Here is a 22,389-nt window from a genome sequence, read left to right on the forward strand (position 1 = left end):
ACTTAAAAATGGTCAAGATGGAAAGTTTTCTGTTATGTGATTTTTGTTGTTGTTCAGTCACTAAGTCGTGTCTTTTTACCACAATGGAAAATTACGCAAACTGGGGTTTGGGGAGGTTACGTAACATTTTTTATTTTCTGGCTGAGCTAGGTCTTGGTTGCTGCACACGGGCTTTCTGTAGTTGCGGCGATCAGGGGCTACTCTCTGTTGCAGAGTGTGGGCTCCTCATTGTGGTGGCTTCTCTTGTCGTGGAACAGGGGTTCAAGAGTATGGGCTCAGTAGTTGTGGGGCCCGGGCTTAGGGGCCCCACCGCATGTAGGATCTTCCCAGAACAGGGATCAAACCCATGCCCCCTGCATTGGCAGGTGGATTCTTAACCGCTGGACCACCAGGGAAGTCCGACGTTAAGTAACTAGACAGAGGTCACTGCATCCATCAGTGGATAGATTCGGGTCAGGAGCAATGTCTTCTTCGGGTGGGAGGGGGACAGCCCTGCACACGTCCCTCTGTACAGATAGTGCACTATCTACGCAGGCATTTTCCACCCCTTTCTGCTTGTGACATATCCATTTGGAAGCATCAAGACTGCCTTTGAGATAACAGATACTTAGGTAGATTCCAAATATTTCTTTTTTTAATCCTTCGTGTTCAACATTGAGTTTTGTAATCAACTGTTAAAATAAGTCTCCAGGACTTGCTGGATTATTTGGGAAATGCAGCAGGGAGCACTTCAGCTTATCAGCAAGCAAACAGGTAGAAATGGGAAAGCAGGAAGAGGGCGGGAAGGGGAGCCCCCACACCTGGCCACCATCTGGGTCTGTGATTCAACTTTCAAACCACAAACCAATGACCCGTGGGAATGAAGACGCTGGGGACACACTGACATCACTCCAGGAGAGCAGAAGCCACCAGTCACCACAGCAGAGCCACCAGTGTGAAGGACAATTACTCAGCCGTCAGGCCCGCAGGTGAAACCTGCAGATTGGAAAACTCCAGGTGGCCGCCACATGGGAGCCCGAAGTCCTGAGGAGGCTGCTTCCGCAGTTCCGCTCGCCAGTTTCAGCTGAGTCAGCGAGTCCCACGGGCCTGCAGGCTACACCGCTTTAGTCGTGTCTGACTCTGTGCAACCCTGTGGACTGTAACCCTCCAGGTTCCTCTGTCCACGGGGTTCTCCAGGCAAGAATACTGGAGTGGGTTGCTGTGCCCTCCCCCAGGGGATCTCCAACCCAGGGAACAAATCCATGTCTCTTATGTCTCCTTCACTGGGAGCGGGTGCTTTACCCCTAGCGCCACCCGGGAAGCCCCAGCAAGTCCTGACATCCTTTCAAATAAGTCCCCTATTTGGTCCCTTTAAAAACTGTTATCATTTTAGGGACTGCCCTGGTGGCCCAGTGGTTGAGAATCCACCTTCCAGTGTAGGGGACAAGGGTTCAATCCTTGGACAGGGAGCTAGATCCCACATCCGTGGGGCAACAAGCCCATGCATCACAATGAGAGAAACCTATGCACTGCAACAAGAAGACCCCATGCTGCAAGGAAGACCCTGAGCAGCCCCCTCACCCTGCAAAAATTGCCCTCATTTCAGTGAACTTCTCCCACATCAGATAAGAGAAGGTTTACTGAGCACATATCACCAACAGAGTAAGATAAAATCTTAAAATACTCATTGTGTTAGGCTGCTGTGCTGTTCAGGCTTCCCAGGAGGTGCAAGTGATAAAGAAGCCACCTGCTAATTCAAGAGAAGTAAGACATGCAGATTCCATCCCTGAATTGGGAAGATCCCCTGGAAGAGGGCATGGCAACACACTCCAGCATTCCTGCCTGAAGAATCCCCATGGACTGAGGAGCCTGGCTGGCTACAGTCCATAGGGTCACAAAGAGTTGGACATGACTGAAATGACTTAGCACATACATACACACACTTTGTTGTTCAGTCATTAAGTTATGTCCGACTCTTTTTGACCCTGTGGACTGCAGCCCTCCAGGCTTCATTGTCCTTTGGTATCTCCCTGAGTTTGCTCAAACTCAGGTCCATTGAGTCAGTGATGCCATCCAACCATCTCATCCTTTGTCATCCCCTTCTCCTCCTGCCTTCAATCTTTCCCAGCATCAGGGTCTTTTCCAGTGAGTCAATTCTTTGCATCAGGTGGCCAAAGTATTGGAGCTTCAGCTTCAGTATCAGTCCTTCCAATGAATATTCAGGGTTGATTTCCTTTAGGATGGACTGGTTTGATCTTCTTGCTGTTCAAGGGACTCTCAAGAGTCTTCTCCAGCACCACAATCAGAAAGCATCAATTCTTAGGCTGCTATGGCTACTGTAACCAAATACCATGGATGGGGTGGTTTAAACAGTAGACATTTATTTGCTCACACTTCTTGAGGCTGGCAGTCCAAGATCAAGGTGCCAGCAGGTTTGGTTTCTCTGGAAGCCTCTCTCCTTGGCTTGTGGATGACCATCTTCTCATTCTGTCCTCACGTGGCCTTTCCTCTGTGCAAACACACACAGAGAGAGTGGTCGCTGGTGTCTCTTTTTATCAGGATGCCAGAATGATTGGGACTCCACCCTTAGGACCTCATTTAACCCAAGATACCTCTTTACATGCCTGTCTCCAAATGCCAATGCAGAAGATGCAGGTTCGATCCTTGGGTCTGAAAGATCCCCTGGAGAAGGAAATGGCAACCCACTCCAGTATTCTTGCCTGGAGAATCCCATGTACAGAGGAGCCTGGCGGGCTACAGTCCACCGGCTCACAAAGAGTTGGACATGACTAAGCAACTGAAGAGAGTCAGCAGGAGTTAGGGCTTCTGCAGCTGATTTTGGGGGAGGACATAATCCAGCTCCTAACACCCCCCCGTTTTGTGTTTCTCTCTTCTACACTCAGTTGCAGATGCCTTGTAGCAGTCAATCAGAGCCATCCATGTTGCCTGGAGGCAAATCAGATTGTTTTAAAGAAAATGTAAATGGAATCCAAGATCAAAACTATGATTGTGTAAAGCAACATTTTTAATTGGTGTGATGGAAAGGAGAGAGGGTATGCAAGTGTGTGCAGATGTTTATTTGTAAAGGGGATTGTTGAAAACAGAATATATGTCTGAGAATCAAAAGGAAATCTCTTTCCAGGCTCCAAGTTGTCGTTTACTCGCTCAGTTGTGTCCAGCTCTTCGCAACCCCATGGACTGTAGCCCACCAGGCTCCTCTGTCCATGAGATTTCCCAGGCTAGAATACTGGAGTGGGTTGCCATTTCCTTCTCCAGAAGTTGTTACATGACGTGTTTTGCCAAAATGAGGGAATATACTATGGATAATACGAAAGAGGGAGGTCTGGAGTGACATGAAAGATGTGGATTCCTGCTCTGGGATTTTGGTTGGAGGAGAGCTCAGAAGGTATATGGTGGACCCAGAGGGAGGCTGATCAGAGTGCAAGCAGTTCCACAGGGCAGAGCCTGGGGTTAGACTCACACATACAGGGTGGTCAAAAATTCCTTTGGGTTTTTCTATAAATCTTACAGGAATATCTGAACGAATTTTTGGCCAACCATTAGATGCTCATGTTGGGAAATAGTCCATAGAAACACCTTGGCGAGAGACAAAAAGTCCCATAGAGCCTCATAGCTATGCCTGAAAAAGATCTCTTGGTTTCAAAATGGGAAAAGAAAACTAGAAAGTCAAACATTAATGTGTCTAATTAAATGTGTGCTAGCCATGAAATTAAAAGACGCTTACTCCTTGGAAGGAAAGTTATGACCAACCTAGATAGCATATTAAAAAGCAGAAACATTACTTTGCCAACAAGGGTCCATCTAGTCAAGGCTATGGTTTTTCCAGTGGTCATGTATGGATGTGAGAGTTGGACTGTGAAGAAAGCTGAGCACTGACGAATTGATGCTTTTGAACTGTGTTGTTGGAGATGACTCTTGAGAGTCCCTTGGACTGCAAGGAGATCAAACGAGTCCATCCTAAAGGAGATCAGTCCTGGGTGTTCATTGGAAGGACTGATGCTGAAGCTGAAACTCCAGTACTTTGGCCATCTCATGCGAAGAGTTGACTCATTGGACAAAACCCTGATGCTGGGAAAGATTGGGGGCAGGAGGAGTAGGGAATGACAGAGGATGAGATGGCTGGATGGCATCACTGACTCGATGGACGTGAGTCTGGGTGAACTCCGGGAGTTGGTGATGGACAGGGAGGCCTGGTGTGCTGCGATTCATGGGGTCAAAAAGAGTCGGACACGACTGAGCGACTGAACTGAACTGAACTGAAGTTGCTTCAGTTGTGTCCAACCCCGTGGGACCCTGTGAACTGTAGCCTGCCAGGCTCCTCTCTTCATGGGATTCTCTAGGCAAGAATACTGGAGTGGGTTTCCATTTCCTCCTCCGGGGGATCTTCCTGACCCAGGGGTTGAACCCACATCTCTTATGTCTCCTGCACTGGCAGGCAGGTTCTATACCACTAGCGCCACCTGGGATACAACTGTAACACACTTGGTCTTTAATGACACACATACAAGTGTGTGTGTGTGTGTGTGTGTGTTTCCTGTGGGATCCGGGTACATTTTTATATATTGTAGGATGGAGCCTCCCAAAATAGGTTTGTGCACAGCCTACAAAGATCTGAAAACAACGTAGTCTACTAAAGTAGCAGTCTCCATGGCAAGTTCATGACAAGTTGGAATTACTTCACAAGGTCTGTGTCTTATGGGATGTGGGGCTGGTGGCTGCCCCACATCATCTGAGCCTGGCCTACCAAGAACAGTCTAGTGAGATGGAAGATTCTGGACTCCATCTTCATCCAGTGTCCCCTCTTCTCAAATGCTGTCTGGGAAACCTTCCTGATGGGAATCCGCCAGACTCAGATCAGATCCGATGTGCTAGCCAGAATAGAAGAGCTAACCCCAGCAGAACTCGTAGTAGCTCTGGACCCCAAGAAAGGGGTGTTGTTCCCAACAGCTGCTGGGGATACTGGGTTGAGAAGAGGCCAGTTAATTCAGAGCAATTGCCCACAGTGCTCACCTCCAAGAGAAAGTACAAGGAGGCTTTTTGGCCCATGTGGTGACCCAGAGTCCTTAATGTTTCAGTGACAATTGTAGATAGGATATAGGCATAAATATCAATACAGATTGCCCCCCAATAATTTGGGAGAATAGAAAGAATTATAGTCAGTGAGTCATAGGTAGGACACTTAAAACCTTCACTGTCCACCTCATTAGAACTGACTCAAATATGTTCTTTTTAATAGCTGAGACCTGCCTCTTGAGAAATCTGTATGCAGGTCAGGAAGCAACATTTAGAACTGGACATGGAACAACAGACTGGTTCCAAATAGGAAAAGGAGTATGTCAAGGCTATATATTGTCACCCTGCTTATTTAACTTATATGCAGAGTACATCATGAGAAACGCTGGACTGGAAGAAACAAGCTGGGATCAAGATTGCCAGGAGAAATATCAATAACCTCAGATATGCAGATGACACCACCCTTATGGCAGAAAGTGAAGAGGAACTCAAAAGCCTCTTGATGAAAGTGAAAGTGGAGAGTGAAAAAGTTGGTTTAAAGCTCAACATTCAGAAAACGAAGATCATGGTATCTGGTCCCATCACTTCATGGGAAATAGATGGGGAAATAGTGGAAACAGTGTCAGACTTTATTTTTTTGGGCTCCAAAATCACTGCAGATGGTGACTGAAGCCATGAAATTAAAAGACACTTACTCCTTGGAAGGAAAGTTATGACCAACTTAGATAGCATATTCAAAAGCAGAGACATTACTTTGCCAACAAAAGTCCATCTAGTCAAGGCTATGGTTTTTCCAGTGGTCATGTATGGATGTGAGAGTTGGACTGTGAAGAAGGCTGAGCGCCGAAGAATTGATGCTTTTGAACTGTGGTGTTGGAGAAGACTCTTGAGAGTCCCTTGGACTGCAAGGAGATCCAACCAGTCCATTCTGAAGGAGATCAGCCCTGGGATTTCTTTGGAAGGAATGATGTTAAAGCTGAAACTCCAGTACTTTGGCCACCTCATGCAAAGAGTTGACTCACTGGAAAAGACTCTGATGCTGGGAGGGATTTGGGGGCAGGAGGAGAAGGGGACGACAGAGGATGAGATGGCTGGATGGCATCACTGACTCGATGGATGTGAGTCTGAGTGAACTCCGGGAGTTGGTGATGGACAGGGAGGCCTGGCATGCTTCGATTCATGGGGTCGCAAGGAGTCAGACACGACTGAGCGACTGAACTGAACTGAATGTTCCATTGTGTATATGTACCACAACTTTCTTATCCATTCATCTGCTGATGGACATCTAGGTTGCTTCCATGTCCTGGCTATTATCAACAGTGCTGCGATGAACACTGGGGTACATGTGTCTCTTTCAATTCTGGTTTCCTCAGTGTGTATGCTCAGCAGTGGGATTGCTGGATCATAAGGCAGTTCTATTTCCAGTTTTTTAAGGAATCTCCACACTGTTCTCCATAGTGGCTGTACTAGTTTGCATTCCCGCCAACAGTGTAAGAGTGTTCCCTTTTCTCCACACCCTCTCCTGTATTTATTATTTGTAGACATTTTGTTGGCAGCCATTCTGACCTGTGTGTGGTACCTCATTGTGGTTTTGATTTGCATTTCTCTGATAATGAGGGATATTGAGCATCTTTTCGTGTTTTGTTAGCCATCTGTATGTCTTCTTTGGAGAAATGTCTGTTTAGTTCTTTGGCCCATTTTTTGATTAGGCCGTTTATTTTTCTGGTATTGCGCTACATGAGCTGCTTGTATATTTTTGAGATTAATTCTTTGTCAGTTGCTTCATTTGCTATTATTTTCTCCCATTCTGAAGGCTGCCTTTTCACCTTGCTTATAGTTTCCTTTGTTGAAACTGGAGCCTATTATACAGAGTGAAGTAATTCAGAAAGAAAAACACCAATACAGTATATTAATGCATATATATGGAATTGAGAAAGACGGTAATGATGACCTTATATATGAGACAGCAAAAGAGACACAGATATAAAGAACAGACTTTTGGACTCTGTGGGAGAAAGCGAGGGTGGGATGATTTGAGAGAATAGCATTGAAACATGTATATTACCATATGTGAAACAGATGACCAGTCCATTTGATGCATGAAACAGGGCACTCAAAGCCAGTGCACTGGGACAACCCAGAGGGATGTGATGGGGAGGGAGGTGGGAGGAGGGCTTCGGGACCAGGAGACATATGTACACCCATGGCTGATTCATGTCAATATATGACAAAAACCACCACAATATTGTAAAGTAATTAGTCTCCAATTAAAATAAATAAATTAAAAAAAAAACCCTTCACCGTCACCAGATGAATCAAGCCATTGACGTAGCTTTTCTTGTCTCTGTTCCTGCCAGCTTTGGGTTTGATTGACTGCAATATGCAGTGGATTGATGGAGGCACTGAAGTCTTAGTGTAGAAAACAGATCATGGTATAAATATAGTGCTTCTTCTTAAGGGCCCTGTAGGAAGCCTTGGTTGCCTGTCTGCCAGCTGCTCCACCATCACACACACACACGCACACACACACACACACACACACACACACACAGAGGCACGCACGCATGCACGTCCTCCCCTTGGAGCAATGACACCCCTGGGACATACTGCGGCCAGCTCACTGGCTACAACTGATCGAAAGTGACACCCCATTGTCCTTGAAAGTGTTTTGTTAGTATCACTCAGAATCCTGCCTGAAATAAAACCTCAAGACTTTTGTTGGAAATTTCATAGTTTGGGACTTTAAGAAGAGAAGATGAGGACTTTCCAAGTATTGTAATTCTGATTTGGAAAGAAATGGTTCCTTTATCCTCAGAGGTCCGCATGCCACATGGATTCACCTACTGCCTCGTCATCCATTCAACCAACATTTAAACATTTACTGGAAAAATAAATAAATAAATAAACATTTATTGGATTCCAGCCCTGGAGGTGCAGAGACAGACGAGGCAGCAGCCCCACCCTTGGCTCAGAGTCATGGAAACAGACACTGGGACGTGCTGAGCGACCTGGAAGTCCTAAACTCTACAGAAGACATTGCCAAACCCATAATATACAAGAAGGAGAGACTGGTACCCACGAAGACAGAATGACAGGAACCTGAAATGTAGATGGGAGGCAGCCCTGAGCCGGGGGCAGAGCCTAGTTCTCATTCCTCCCCCTCTTATACCCACCCTGGAAATGATAACCATGGACACCAACCAACACCAACCCACTTGGTCTCCGCCCAGCACGTGATGCCCTGTGGTCCCCCACCCATGCTGGAATTCTGTCTCCAAAGCTCCTGCCTCCCGCTCCTCCCACTGGAGGTAGGGTGCCCCCCATCCCCCTCCCATACAGTGGTTCTACCCATGGCCTGGCCTCCCATCCCCCATCCCAGCCCCTGAGCCTGCAGACCACACCACACATGCTGGCTGTGTCCCGGCACGAGCATCCCCCTCCATGACTTGGGAGGCACATGAGATTGCCTGGATTTCGGGTCTCTTTTTCCCTTGGGTAATCTCAGGCCAGCCAAGGCCTGAGCAGCACTCACTGAACAGAGGACAACCGGCTCCAAGTTCAGGGTCTCCCCATGAGCAAAAGGCAGAAGGAAGCCCACAGATGGCCGAGGCTCTTGACCTCTGCTCAGCAGAGGAATGCTCAGCTTGGACTTGGACCTGAGCCACGGCCACCATCCCGTCTGCCCCAGGAGCCCTGAGTGCTTGTTCTGGGGCTTTGTGCTGCTCAGCAGGTGTGCACAGGCGTGATGGAGGTGGCTAGATCTTGACCTTGACCTTGATGGAAGGATATAACGTCTCAGCTCAGTGAAAACAGTGATTTCATGTACCCTTTGCTAGTTCCATCCTAACATCCCAGAATGGGGAAAAGAGGTCACATGATCCAGAGACCCGTGAGAAGAAAGACATGCCAAGGGTCGTGTGTAAAGGGCCCCGATGTATTGCTGCTCTGTGTGCTCTGGGCCGGCACTTGCCCTGCCTGTTTCTTCACTTCTTCCCCTAGTCATTCCTGCCCTTTCTCTCTCCTGAGGGTGTGAGGAAGAGCCAGTGAGATTACGAGTGTGAAAGTGCTTGGAAAAGGGCAATGTGCTACCCAAGTGTGAGGCACTAGCATTTCCACAGTGGATCACCCCGCACAGGGGTGTCAGGAGGGTGAACGAGCTGATGGACGTGGAAGCCCCTTGTAAATGCTAAGACGTGAATGAGGTGGAGAGCGATTAGTAGCAAGGCATGATTATCTATGTGGTTCAGATAACAACACCATTTTGCCACCTGCTGCCCAGACATTTCTGTAACTGCGTGACTTTGCAAAGACGTGAACCTTGCCTGCTGGGCTTTGCCCAGCTGTAAAATGAGATACCCCCAGGGATGGCAAACACAGCCAGCTCTCACATATCCGTGGGGCCGAGGTCACAGGCACTGTGAGGATGTGCTAAGTGGAAGAAGGTCGGCCCAGAGGACAGACCCATCATCTGGTTCAGCACGAGTCCAGGGGAGGCACGTTCGGCTCAAGGCGATGCTTGCTAACATGGAATCATCCCTTCCAGCCCCTTCTGCCTTTGAATATTGCCTCCTCTCATGCTCACAGCTGCCCTGCAAGATCAGTTTTCTTATCATTCCCATTTTACAGATGGAGAAACTGAGGCTTATGTCCAAAGTCACGCAGCTTCAAACACGAAGCAGACAAGATTTCCTGGCACATCGCCATGACCATGAAGCCCATACTTTTACCACGTCAGGCTGATTTGTAATGACGTTAAGAGTGTGGTTGCTGAGGCATTGTTTCCACGGGGTGTTAAAAGTGGGACAGTTTTTCCATCACTTAGAGAGCATAAGCCAGGGCCAGGCCAGCCCTTAGGGAGCTGTTGCAGAAATTTGGGATGGGAGAGCCACATCATAACCCCAGTAGGGAGAGCTAAGAATGCAGAGTCCCAGGCCCTGTTCTGGAGCTTCAGATTTAGTAGATCCAAGGAGCTGGGAATGTGCATCTCTGAAGCTTCCCCAGGGGAACTGACCTGCTCTTCCCGAGAGCCACGGTTGCAAGGCAGTATCTAGAACCCATCCAAGGTTCAGTGTGCAACTTTGGTATTCACAGTTTGAAATTTTGTATTTTCTTTTTATTTATTTTTTTAAAGTTTTTAAAAAGTTAAAGCCTTTCATTTTATTTATCTACTTTTGGTTGCATGGCACATGGGATTAATTCCCTGACCAGGATTTGAACCTGCCTCTGCTGCATTGAAAGCATGGAGTCTTAACCACTGGACCATGAGGGAAGTCCCCCTGATGATCTTTGTAATTGATGGGACAAGGCTCACCAAGGTAAGTTCCCAGAGTCCCTTGGACTTTAAAGAGGATACCTGTGGGGCCAGTCTTACTGCTTCCTCATCCTTATCAGACCAACCTTTGATTCTCATCCTGAGAAAAGGAGGAATGAGGGGCGAGAAGAGGTGAGGAATACAATGAATGGGAGAGACTTTATTTTGAGAAGGCTGAGAGAGAGAGAGAAAATCAGTGTGTTGGACCACAGCTCCGTCTAGTATATCACCATCATATAAGATAAATGAGCTCCTTTCCAAATTATTCTGAGTTGTGTGAGCTCTGGGCCTGAACCATATAGACTCTCACTTGAGCATCTTCACAGAGCTTTATAAACACCAGGCTCTGGGTACACAAGTCTTGGTCGCACCTGGAGAGGTACAACTATTTAGCAAACCCACAGGAAAAACAATCATTAATAAAATAGCCCCCAAAGGCAACAAACTCATCTTCAACTGGCATCCCAGACCAGCCAGGTCCAGCTCTGAGTTGCGTGTCCCCACACCAGAGGATAACGCCTGACTCCCATCTCCCATGGCAACGGGCTTCTCGATCTTCAACTGCTCCTCTGCCTTCTCCTTCCTTGTTTCTGAGAGCCAGCCATGTCTTACAGCCCCCTAAAACCTTCCTGGAAAAGCTGCCAAGCTATTAGAAATGTCTCCTTGAGGCACACTGTCTGCCCCTCTATTGAGCTATAGAGAAAGAAGAGCACCAGCCAGGATTGGGTCTGGTAGCCTGTCCATGCCTTCTCAATGAAGTTTAAGACCCTTAAAGGCCAGGACCAACAAGAAACTTCCTCTGCACCTATTTGCTATTGTTGTTCAGTCGCTCCGTTGTGTTCAACTCTTTACGACCCCAGGGGCTGCAGCACGCCAGGCTTCCCTGTCCTTCATCTCCCAGAATTTGCTCAAACTCACATCCATTGAGTCAGTAATGCCATCCAACCTTCTCATTCTCTGTCATCTCTTTCTCCTCCTGCCTTTTATCTTTCCCAGTGCCCCCCGACCCCCACCTAACTGATCATCGCTTCCCTTTTGGCTCACATGGTAAAGAATCAGCCTGCAATCTGGGAGACGTGGGTTGGGAAGATGCCCTGCAGGAAGGCATGGAAACCCACCCCAGTATTCTTGCCTGGAGAATCCCCATGGACAAAGGAGCCTGGTGGGCTACAGTCCACGGGGTCGCAGAGTGGGACACGACTGAGCCACTAAGCACAGCACAGCACAACTGATCACCAGAATTACCTGGGAGTTTGAAAACCAACTTCTAGGTCCCAGCCCAGATTTGCTGCAGCAGAATTTTGGAGCAAGAAGCCCAGGAATCTATTTTTGAAAAGCTCCCTGGGTGATTCTGCTGAATCGTCATCAGAGGGAAGCACTGCCCTCCAGCCTCTCTGTAGTGCGACATGGAACACTTGGACGGTTCTCAGACTATTTGTTTCTTCATGATTGATGGATCAATCCAGCAGCCAGGCACGTCTCCCCAGGCCAGTCACACCTGCCTCAGAGTTGGGACTGTGGTGCCATCAGCCAAGGCTCTGGCAGCCCAGGAGAGCCCTCCCAGCCTGTAGCCTTGGGCAGAGTGCTCGGTGCACCCGGAGCTATCCCCCAGGAGCTCAAGGTTGCCCATCCTCTTGGTGGCAGCAGGATGGTCGTCCCTAGATCATTCTCAGTCCCTAGATCAGGGTAGCAGCCTGCTCACTGCGGGGCTTCCACTGCCCCTTAGCCATCCCCGGAGCCAGCTGCGTGACTCAGCACCCAGGGCTGCTGTTGAACCAGCATGCCAGTCACTCTCAGAAACCATTATGGCAGGGTCTGCTCCAGCATTCCCTGCCTTGCATGCTAAGTCAAGGGGATCCGCTCCATATGGCAATGCATAATTTACAACACAATTTACTTCCTGCTTATATAGCCTATTCCATACAAAGCTTCCATTTGCATATTTATTAATTTACAAAATTAATGCCATTTTCTTAGTCCCTTACAGGATGTGTTCCTGGTCTCTGTCTTTGAATTAATTTCAATCTAAGGTAGAAACATTTGTTAAGGGAGTTGGCTCAGGCCAAAGTCATCAAATGCATGGCAATCACATGCCAGGAGGGTGTGGGGAAGAGAGGGCTAATGGTTATTGAGTGTCTCTAACTGTGCTGGTTCCAAGAAAATTAATGGTGCAGAATGTGAGTCTCCAAAATATCCTGTGATGACATATTGTTGCTGTTGTTGTTCAGCCAGTAAGTCATGCTGACTCTTTGCGACCTCATGGACTGCAGCATGCCAGGCTTCCCTGTCCTTCACTATCTCCTGGAGCTTACTCAGACTCATGTCCATTGAGTCTGAGATGCTATCTAACCATCTTATCCTCTGTGCCCCTCTTCTCCTCTTGCCCTCAATCTTCCCCAGCGTCAGGGTCTTTTCCAATAATTTGGCTTTTTGCAATAGGTGGCCAAGTATTGGAGACATATTGTGGCTGTTGTCTAAATAAGGACTTTGAGACTCAGAGTAAGTGGCTGGCCCACTGTCACACAGGCAAAGATTTAGATGGCCATGAAAGTCAAGAAACAGGGTTTCCATCTGGCTCGATTTCCATTAGTGACAAAGGCCGTTCTTCTGCATAACAAATATTTTTTTCAGAGAGCGTATCCAACACCCCAGATATCACAGTGCTCACAGATATTCTTGCCACGTATCATAATACCTTAGAGAGACAGGAGAGTAAGATGTCCCCTGAGAACCTTGCTCTGACTGCTGTTGCCAGCAATGGAGGAGACCTACTTGAGAAAACAAATGTTTTGATTAACACTTCCGCTTGGTGACACTGAAAAGGCTTCATCAGGAAGGCAATGCTTTCCATTAAAGGCAGTCACTTTCCATTAAAAAAAAATTCTACCTTTACTTCTTCCTGTCCCTCCAGCCACCAGCCTAAACCTCCCTCCCTTCCTTACCCAACTTCTTGAAGACATAGCTCTCCAGTGTCCCTGTTGCCCTCATTTCCCCACCAGTTCCTCAGTCTGCAACAATAAGGTCTTTGCCCCCTCAAGAATGATGACGTCATCACCACCCCACCCACCAATGTCTTTTCCGCCTGTCTCTGGATCAGCTCTCTCCGTGGAATCTGCTACCTGCAGCCACTCCTTCCTTGAAGCTTCCCACCCTCCATTTGCCCACCACAGACTCTCATCCCTGCCCTCCCTTCTCTGAGTGCTACCTCTTTTATTTAAAATTTTTAAATTGTTATTATTTTTTAAAAGTTTTGAGTTGTGTGGCTGTTTTATTTTTTGGCCACATCACATGGCATACGGGATCTCATGCCCTGGCCAGGGATTGAACCTGTGCCCCCTGCCGTGTCAGCGCTGAGTCTAAACCACTGGACCACCAGGGAAATCCCTGAGTACTACTTCTTATATCCCTCTTTCCAGCTCCTCTTTCTGACTCTGCAGTTCCCTCCTGACTCCCAAGTCTGAATCTCTACCCTCTTCCAGTCCAGCCTTTCCACCAACATCAGCAATGTTTATGAACCAGAGTTCTGATCACATAACCATTTGACTTCACATTGTCTCTAATTGCTCCTCAATACCCACGGATGGATGTCATCACCCATAGATTGCACAGTAGAATTCACCCTCCTTGGAGGCAAAGAATGAGCCTGCTTACTCAGATACTCATAGCCCCTAGAACATTATACCTGGTGCGTGTGCTCTGTCGCTTCAGTATCGTCTGACCTGAAGTCAATGCTATGCAATCTATGGACTGTAGCCCGCCAAGCTCCTCTGTCCATGGGAATTCTCCACAAAAAAAATACTGTGTGGGTTGCCATGCTCTCCTCCAGGGGATCTTCCCAACCCAGGGATCAAACTCAAGTCTCCTGCATCTCCTGCATTGCAGGCTGATTCTTTACGGCTGAGCCACCAGGGAAGCCCCCATTATATGTGATAGATGCTCAAAAAATACTTGTTGAAAGGATGAATACCACCCTCACCATGATGTGAAAGCCATTCCATTCTAGCTTTATCTCCCACGACTCCTTTAGACCCCAAGGGGCAATCATCTTTCACATCAATACATCATGTCCCAGTCTCTCAACTGTGTTCCTGCTGTTCCCATGTGGCGGGATGATTCTCCCGTACCTTCCGCTTGAAAACTCCCCCTCCCCACTCAAAACTCAGTTCTGACTTTACCTGTGTCCCTGGTGCCCTTGTGACAATAGTCCTCCCTGCATAGAACTATCCTTTTGTTTTCTTCCAAGATAGTGAGACACCACAAAAAATATGAGTGAGCTAAGAGATCAGTACCCTAAGTCCTTGATCAACCAAGAACCATGGCTTAAGTCATCCTCAGGAGACACAAGAAAATGTCAGGCTATATAAAACATTTTATTTCTACTTGGAACTTATGTTCTCAAACACCAGCGTAGCCACCAGATAAATTGGATCGGACGTTTTCTCTATTACAGGATGTTTTTGCTCAAATTGAACAAGGACTCAAGCCTCAGTGGCCAACTTGGTCTCTTTTCTGTAAGATGCTGCTTCTGGCTCGCAAGACTTCCCATGCTAAAGCTGATCTGAGGCAAAGAAAAGGAAGGGACACATTTCTGGGCTGGAAATGTTTCTGCAAACGTTCTGGAGTAGCTAGTGGCCTGAGAACTCGTGCTCACCAGGCTGCTCTTTAGCACCCATCTTTCTAATGAGGAATGGGGGCAGGATAAAGAGTGTATATGCCTCCATCCAAGTTGAGGAACACCTTCAAATGAGTGCCCCCAGAGCCAAACATGAAACAAAGAAAAGAAAATCCCCAAAACGTATAATTTTAACTGAGAAAAAGCCTTCAGAAGCCAAGCTTTACCCTCTTCCCTGACATCCACCCCAACTTTTGTCTCTCCCTTCATTCAGCAGATATTTATAAGTAGGTTAGCTGACTCTGACTCAGTATCTTTGCCTTTGACCCAGGCCGGTAACAATGATGAAGTCTTGAGCTCCCCCTAGAGGCCAATAGTAATTGGCAGGAAGGGAAATGGATAGGATTCTGCAGGTCAGTATAAATGACTAGATGATTCCCAGAGAGAAGCAACAGTGAAATGCACAGGACTGTGGAGAAGTAGAGGGAGCACTCTCAGGGCATAGCCCAAGAGCCCATTCAGGATTCATTCCAAAGGCAGAAGGATGTCGTAAAGATAATTGAGCCAAGCAAGCGACCAGAGCTGTGAATTGTGAATTTCAGCCTTAGAAAGCAGATGGGAGGAGGAATAAAGGAAGAGCCCTCTTCTGAGTGTCTGCTTTCTGCTTCCACCTGTGCAGTAGGCTTTTCACCCATAATATACGTGCTCAGTTGCTTCAGTCGTGTCGAATTCTTTACAACCCTACAGACGATAGCCTGTCAGGCTTCTCTGTCCACAGAGTTCTCCAGGCAAGAATACAGGAGTGGGTTGCTGTGCCTTTCTCCAGGGGAATCTGTCCACCCCAGGGGTCAAAGCTGGTTCTCCCGCATTGCAGGCAGTTTCTTTACCATCTGAGACACAAAGAAATTTCCCAAGTTCACTTTAAAAATAGGTGTGATCTGAATTTTGGACCTTAATTTTTAAATGCCAAAGCTCACACTCTGTACTTGCCATGCTGCCTTCAAGGGAAGAAAAGTCTGGGCTGAAGCCACTGCTTGGGGTTGTGCTGGGTCTGTTTTTGACTACAAACCAAAATAGATGCTTTTGTGGCCTTAAGGGCCATGCTGGTAATTATGTGCTAAGGGCTTTATAGATATTAGCTCAGTCTTCACAAAACAGCTGCAAAGTGGTAGTAATAATAATAAGCAAAGCTATAAATTATTATCACCATTATCCCATTTCAGAAATGTTGACTTACCCAAGGTCATAGGTAGGAAATGGCAAAGATGGATTTGAACATAAGACTTGGCCTGGAGCAGGGGTCAGCAAATATTTTCTTTAAAGAGGTTTACATTGGGAACTTCCCTGGCAGTCCTGCAGTTAAGATTCTGTGCTTCCACTGCAAGGGATGTGGGTTCAATCCCTGACTGGGGAACAAAAATTCCACATGCCATGGGTGCAGCCAAAAATTTTTTTAAAAAGGAAAATAAAAAAGAGCTTTGAATTACAGTGGGAGAGCAGCTGCAGACAATGCTTAAACAATGAAACACTGGGCATGGTTGGGTCCCAATAAAATTTTATAAAGACAGGCAGAGAGCCAGATTGGCCCACTGGCCATAGTTGACCAACCCTTGTCCTAGACTCTTCTTGGTTTGGTTAGGAGATGATCTAGAAATTGGTGAATCCAGAAGGGCCTCACAAGTAGTGGACTCAGTCATTCCAGGCAGAGATATCAGATGTGCAAAAGTATGAAGGTGCAAACGAGGATGAAAATGGTGAACGCTGGATAGAGGTGGCTGAGCCTGGACAGGGGGACTGCATGGCTGAAGGGGGTCAGAACTTCAGGCAAAGGGGCCAGATGGTGAGAGCAGCATGTGTGCATGCGTGCATGGTAAGCTGCTTCAGTCATGTCTGACTATGACTATTTACAACCCTATGTTCTGTAGCCTGCCAGGCTCTCCTGTCCATGGGATCCTCCAGGCAAGAATCCTGGAGTGGGTTGCCATGTCCTCCTCCAGGGGATCTTCCCGACCCAGGGATCAAACCCACAGGAGCCCAAGCCTCCTGTGGCTCCTGCATTGCAGGCAGATTCTTTACTTATCACTCAGCCACTGGGGAAGCCAGAGAGCAGCATAAACTACACTAAGGAGTGGCAACCATCAACAGATTTTAAATCGGGGAGTGACCTGGCCATCCTGGAAAGGCCCTCTGTGGGCTGATGTGAGTCCCAGGAATCCTGAGATAGGGGCTGAGAGCAAGTTGAGAGGCATAATAACCATGCAGAGAACCATGCTATTAAATGTCCCCCAAAGGATGAATGGATAGTGACTTCCCTGGCAGTCCAGTGGCTGAGACTCTGGGATTCCACAGCAGGGGACAGGGGTTCAATCCCTGGTTGGGGAACCAAGATCATACATGCACTTTGGGGCACAGCCGAAAAAAAAAGAAAGAAATGAATGGATAAAGAAAATGTGGCATATACATACAACGAATAAAAATTATTCAGCCTTAAAAGGGAAGGAAATCCTGTCAGATGCTACAACATTGGTGAATCTTGAGGACAGGATGATGAGTGAAATAAGCCAGTCACACACAAAAGGACAAATACTGAGTAATTCCACTTACCCGAAGCACCTAGAACAGTCAAGTTCATAGACACAGAAAGTCACAGGGTGAGTGCAGGGAGGGAGGGGTGAACAAGGGTTTGTTGCTTAATGAGTACAGAGTTTCAGTTTTGCAAGATGAAAAAACTTCTGGAGATCTTTGGCCCAGTAAAGTGAAAACGCTTAACACCACAACCTGTACACTCAGAAATGGTTGAGATGGTGGGTTCTACGTTGTTGCTGTTCAGTTGCTAAATGTGACTCTTTGCGACACCCTGGACTGCAGCACACCAGGCTTCCCTTTCCTTCACCAACTCCCGGAGCTTGCTCAAACTCATGTCCATTAAGTCAGTGTTGCCATCCAGCCATCTCATCCCCTGTCGCCCCCTTCTCCTCTTGCCTTCAATCTTTCCCAGCATCAGGGTCTTTTCCAGTGAATTAGCTTTTTCAATCAGCTGGCCTAAGTATTGGAGCAGCAGCTTCAGCATCAGTCTTTCAATGAATATTCGGAGTTGATTTCCTTTAGGATTGACTGGTTTGATCTCCTTGTTGTCCAAGAGTTCTATGTTACATGGGGCTTTTAAAAAAAATTTTTTTTTTCTTTATCTTAGTTTTGACTGTGCTGGGTCTTCTTTGCAGGCTTTCTCTTATTGCAGCTTGCAGGCTCTAGGGCTCACAGGCTTCAGTAGCTGTGATGTACAGCCTTAGTTGGCACGTGGGATCTTTCCCAACCATGGATAGAACCCTTGTCCCCTGCATTGACAGGCAGATTCTTAACCACTGGACCACAAGGGATGTCTGGGTTATTTTAAAAAACCATATTTAAAAAATAAAATAAAAGAGCTGATAGAGCCATAAATTCAGGCAGCAGCAGAGGAGGAGGTGTGGAGGGGCAGACAGACATGAGAGAGGCCAGAGAAGGAGCATCACTAGGCTCCCACACTGTGAATATTGTCCTGACGCTCTGACCCGGGCCGTCAGCCATGGGGCTGGTCTCAACTTCACCCGAGTTCACTCAGCGTGGCGTCTCCAGCCATATGCTAGGCCACCCTGTTCATTCATCATGCCTCCTGAAAAGTCTCTTAATTACATTATGTTCACAATCCATAAAACATAATTAAAATATGTAAATCCATTATATTCTTTAATGAGCACATTGAGACCTCAAAATTTTAAATTAGATATAAAATTGATGTGGACCTACTACTATTGATTACTCACGGTAATAAATCATCCTCAATTTGGAGGGAGATGGCTTCCCTCCTCCCCTTAGATCCTTTTTTTTCCCCCCTTCTAGCATTTCCTGTGACAATTTGAAATGACGCAGAGTCTTTCAAGGATGGCGAGGCCCCAGGTTGCCGTAACTTGACAACACCGGTAGCAAAAGCGATAACTAACGTTTGGACTGGTGCCCTGGAGCTAGCAGAGGATTTGCACAAAGCATTTTCTCACTTAGACTTCCGCAATGTTTTTGTTTGGGGAACTTCCCTGGTGGCCCAGTGGTTAAAACTCTGAGCTTCCATTGCAGGGGATGTGGGTTTGACCCCTGGTTGAGGAACTAAGATCCCACATGATGCATGGTACGGTCAAAATATGTATGTTATTTAAAAAAAATTTTTTTGTTTTCATTTCAATATAAGCACACTGGTACTTCATTCTTGGGGAAAATATCCGAAGCATGGCTATGCCTTGTTTGTCTTTGTCCCTAGCTCCTGCTCATCCCCAGCTGCATCTCCTTCCACTAAAGCGAGTCAGTTTCTATTTGCCAGACACATCATGTTGCTGCACGCTTCCACGTCTCTGCCCAAGCAAGTCTCTCTCTGCAGCGACTGTTCTTTTCTCATCTCTCCATGGAATTTGTACAAATTCTCAAGCCCACCTCCGGTATCTCCTTTTCCAACCTGTCCTGACCATGTCCGTGGCTTTGTGTGAAGGTCTGCAACACCTCTCTACCTTCTAAGAACACCTTCCACGGGGCCCGTTTTTATGTGCACCATATTATTTTCACTGGACCTTTCTAATGGACATGCGAGACCGTCATTAAAGGCATCACCCTTCTTTTACAGACCACATGCTTGTAAAGCTCATAAAGGTTAATTGATTTGTCCAAAGCCATATAGTCTGTAGGCTGGGCACGTAATGCCTGAACCTGGCTCCATCGGGTATAGAAACTCCATTCTTCTTGTGAAACTTTCCCAAAGGGCCTCTCTCTCTCTCTCTTTCTACTTCTCGCATCTGCTCTCAATATGTTACAGAAGCTTTAATAAAGAACATTCTTCCTGCTCTAATCCAGTTCCTTCCCACCATAGCCTCCGGGTTTACTTCCATTGTCAGAAGCTTCAAGTGGGTTTCACAGTTTAAGCTGGAAGTTAAGCACCCAGGCTTTAGAAACACACAAAGCCTGAACTGGAATCCCAATCTTACTGCTGACTAAATGCATGACTTTGGTCAATTTGTTGAACCTCTCAATCTTGGTAACCTGATCTCTGTGACAGATAAACCATAGTAACTACTGCAGAGGTCGTGAGGACTCTCTAAAATAATGCATGTAAAAATGCCTGCTTCTTAGGCAGTGACCACTGATTGTCAACTTTAGTTATTATTACCATTAAACTTATTACTATTATCTTAAGCTAGGAAACCCCCTTTCTCGCGGTGGATGGGCTTTGAACCAGAACATTCTCTCTCTTTTTTTTAAGAATTATTTTAATTTGAAAATCTCTGTTTATTTATTTCATTTTTTGGCTTTGTCAGGTCTTAGTTACTGCAAGTGGGATTTTCACTGGAGAGCAGTGGTTCTTGTTTGTGGCATTTAGGCTTCTGTCTAGTTGTGGCACTCTGGCTTGGTTGTCCCTTGGTATATGGAATCTTAGTTCCCCAACCAGGGATTGAACCCACGTCCTCTGCATTGGAAAGTGAATTCTTAACCACTGGACCTCCAGGGAAGTCCCCAGAATATTTTAAACATTTTCTGTGACTCTAGGCAGCAGCAAGAGCCAAGAAGTCTACCCACCAAGCGGATTTCCTCCAAAATATTAGAGATGTATTTTGTTAGAATACCTCTGAAAGGCACCCAAGGGATTAACTTGGCAATCCAGTTCCCTCTTTTCCAAGTGAGAAATCAGTATCCCAAGAGGGCAAAATGATTCACTCGTTATTCATTTTCTTTTGATAAATATCTATTAATTGCCTGAACATCTATTAATTGGATAACAGTCTAAGTACCCAGGGAAGCCAATGAAAGCCTATTTAATCCAAAGTATCTGAAGTAGAAGAGTAATAGATAACCAAAAGGATTATCAATGTATCTACAGTGCCTAACATGGGGTCTGACGCACAGTAGGAACACACAAAAAAATTGTTAAATAATGGCACAATTACCAGTTCTACTGCATCTAATTTCTCACAGCAACGTTATCTCTTTGGAACGAGTTCCAACTCAAGTCACCAAAATTACACCACCTTCCTTTAGCATGCGTACTTAGTCGCTCAGTCATGTCCGACTCTTTGCAGCCCAAGGACTGTAGCCCATCAGGGTCCTCTGTCCATGGGCTTCTCCAGGCAAGAATACTGGAGTGGGTTGCCGTTTCCTTCTCCAGGGGATCTTCTTGACCCAGGGATTGAACTGAGGTCTCTTGCATTGCAGTCAGGTTCTTTAACGTCTGAGCCACTAGGGAAGCCCCTTCCTTTGGCAATGTGGTTCTAAATCGTTAGTGTTTATCAAAATCACCAGGACGGTTTGTTAACACACAGATGGCTGGGCCCCATCCCAAGAGATTCTGCTTGAGGACCCAGGAATGTGCATTTCATACATGCTCCACATAGTACTGATGACTGGGAATTTTTAATATATATAAATAAGCACTTCTCTCAAGGGTGGCAAAGTGTAGATGGAAAAAGCTTGGATTCAGTGGCAGATTTTATTTTCTTGGGCTCCAAAATCACTGCAGTTGGTGACTGCAGCCATGAAAATAAAAGACGCTTGCTCCTTGGAAGAAAAGCTATGACACACCTAGACAGCATATTAAAAAACAGAGACATCATTTTATGGACAAAGATTCGTATAGTCAAAGCAATGCTTTTTCCAGTAGTCATGTATGGATGTGAGAACTGGACCATAAAAGAGGCTGAGTGACAAAAAATTGCTGCTTTTGAATTATGGTGCTGAAAAAGACTCTTGAGAGCCCATTGGACTGCAAGAAGATCAAACCAGTCCATCCTAAAGGAAATCAACCCTGAATATTCACTGGAAGGGCTGATGCTGAAGCTCCAATACTTTGGCCACGTGATGCAAAGAGCCAACTCACGGGAAAAGACCCTGATGCTGGGAAAGATTGAGGGCAGGAGGAGAAGGGGACAACAGAGGATGAGATGGTTGGATGGCTTCACCAACTCAATGGACATGAGTTTGAGCAAACTCCAGGAGATAGGGAAGAATGGGGAAGCCTGGAGTGCTGCAGTCCATGGAGTTGCAAAGAGTCAGACACAACTTATCAACTGAACAACAATAACTACTGCTCTCAAGGGTGGCAAAGCATAATGGAAAGAGCTTGGATCCCTGAATCACTGCATGGAATTCACCCACCAAACACACACCCTGGATTAGGAGTGAGTGAGAATCCAACTTAATAATGTTAAAAAGTCTACAATTTAGAGTTTATCTGTTACAGAAGCTAGAACTACTGAACACAGAAAAAAAAAAAAAAAAAAGATAGTTGTTTCTGTGAAAAACAGGAAGGAACAATAGCCTGAGGCCTCTGATAGTCATTCCTTGGCTTACAATACAAGAGTGTATACCTTAATCTTCTTGCCCTCCGTCTGCCATCAGTCTCCCCACCCTCATATTCTCTAAATTCTAGGTCCACCAGGGT

Source organism: Bos taurus, chromosome 25, assembly GCF_002263795.3.
Source record: "Bos taurus isolate L1 Dominette 01449 registration number 42190680 breed Hereford chromosome 25, ARS-UCD2.0, whole genome shotgun sequence".
Classification (NCBI taxonomy): Eukaryota; Metazoa; Chordata; class Mammalia; order Artiodactyla; family Bovidae; genus Bos; species Bos taurus.